The sequence below is a fragment of the Propithecus coquereli genome, unplaced genomic scaffold (assembly GCF_000956105.1).
Source record: "Propithecus coquereli isolate 6110/MARCELLA unplaced genomic scaffold, Pcoq_1.0 Scaffold48, whole genome shotgun sequence".
Lineage (NCBI taxonomy): Eukaryota > Metazoa > Chordata > Mammalia > Primates > Indriidae > Propithecus > Propithecus coquereli.
The window spans coordinates 8,754,455-8,756,711 of record NW_012150618.1 but is presented as its reverse complement, the minus strand read 5'-3'; positions in this window follow the sequence as shown (position 1 = coordinate 8,756,711).

The following is a 2,257-nucleotide window of genomic DNA, read 5'->3' as shown; positions in this document are numbered from 1 at the left end:
TGTCCCTTACATTTTTTGTTACAAAACATGCATACAAAAGAACATATATATGTGCAAATAGAGTTTAAGGAATAATAAAATGAACACTAGTATACCCACCACGTTTGATGTTATTAGATGTTTTAGTTTTTGCCAATCTAGTGAGTGTGAAATGGTGTCACATTGGAACAAAATTTGCAATTCTCTAAGTCTTAATAAGGTTGAGCGTCTTTTCATATGTTAATTAACCATTTGTGATTGCCTTTTGAAATGCTTATTTATTTTATTGCTTTTGCCCATTTTTCTGCTGCCCTGTTTGTCTTGTCTGAATAATGTAGACACTAATCCTTTGTTATATGTGTTACAAATGTCTTCTTCTCTCAGTTCACAGTTTGATTTTTCACTCTATTTATGAAGTCCTTTGATGTTCAGAGTTGCTAATTTTAATATATAGCCAACTTATCAATCTCTTTTTTTTTTATGATTTACTTTTTTTTTATGATTTACAGTCTAATTTTCTAGGCCTTGATTTCTTTCTGTGTACTTGTTTAAGACTTTGGCTTCTGAATCTGTACATGGTTATCTTTCATCAATTCTGGAAAATACTGTTAACTGTTCAAATATTGCTTCTCCTTTATTATCTCTGTTCTCCCCTGAAATTTTGATTAGACATGCATTGTACTTCTCTACTTTAACTTCCTTGTCTCTTAATTCTTTCATATTTTTTTATCTCTTTGTCTCTCTATGCTCCATTCTGTGTAATTTCTTGAGGCTTGTCTTCACCTCCATGTATATTATTGTTTAACCCATTTATTCAGTTTCTATTTTAATTTTTTATTTCTGGATGTTCTCTTTTTGTTTTCAAATCAGCATACCTATTTCTGATAGTTTCTTGTTACTGATAATATATTTCAGACACTCTTACTTCTTTAAACACTTTATATCTATTTGTATTTGCTATCTGATAATTCCTATAGCTTCTGTATTTATGGGTCTGATTCTGTTGTTCAGCAGAACACTGCTCCTGGTAACTTCTTTCCTTGTAGATGTGCATTAGGCATGTTAAACCAGTGCCCTTCAAACTGGGGGGTACAAATAATTCTAAAGGAGTCAGTTTTCCAATTCTTAATTTCATGTTTTACTTCCTAAAATTGATCTTTGTGACAAAATTCTTGTGATCAAGGTAGCAAAGTAATGTAGTATGCTGCTAATTTTTTCTCACATGCTGTTCACTATTGCCCTTCCCCTACTTTAATGAAGAAAGGCATACTCTCACATATCTTGAGTGTTTTTTATGGTGTATTTCTTTGAAGGAAAAGGTGAAAATTCTTCCTAGGTGTCCAGAAGAAAGAATTTAAATTACTGTTGTTACTGAAGCCTCCATTACTTAAGGGATTAGGTACAGCTTCCTGTCTTTCCATATCTTATGTGGAAGAAAATCCATCAGAGCAAAAGATAAGCCTTTATTTGAAAATGCTGGGCATGAAGGTTTCCAAAAAAGGATTCTAATTTGGGCAAAAAGGGTGGAACTTTGTATAAGGGGGATGCAGGGAGTCACCTAGAGTTTGTCTCTTCCGGAGCAGTTGGTCAAGATTGGATCTCAGAAGAGGGAGGAACTGTTCTAGGGTATTAGCAGCCATTGTTTGATCATTTTGGATTTTATCAAGGAGGTGAGGAGTAACAATTTGAGGCCAAGGTCATGTGCAAGAGGGTGTGAGGAGGGTTAGCTAGACATGGAAGGGCTACAATGGAAAATACTCTTTCCAGGTCTCTATATCTGTTAAAGGTAATGTCTCGTGTTAAAAACTGTCTTGTATTACAGTGTTCTGAATTCCCAAAATGATAAAAATTTTCATTAGATGACCTTACCTCTTCATTCTCTGTTCATTATTAAAGAATATCATTCCTGGGTTAAATACAAAAGAGGAATTAACTAAAGGTGGCAGTCCCTTATTCCATCCAAACAAGGAGCTCCTGTAAACCTCTGCAGTTTATTGCTGTTTTAGAATTAGCATTCAGAAGTGAGATGGGGACATGGGTTGACTTTCACATTGGAAAATTAAGTCATATTTTTCAGAAAAAGTCAATCTCCTTTGGCTGATTGGTTTGGAGTTAACAACTGACTTTGCCATTTATCCAGTATGGTAGACATTCTCCTTAAACTAAATCAGCTAAAATCTTCAGCTTTGTGGTTTTTTGTTTTGTTTTTTTCAGAAGTACATTTAAAATGGGTAATAAGATAAAATTATTTTTCAGTTTTCTCTTCTGTGTCCTACCG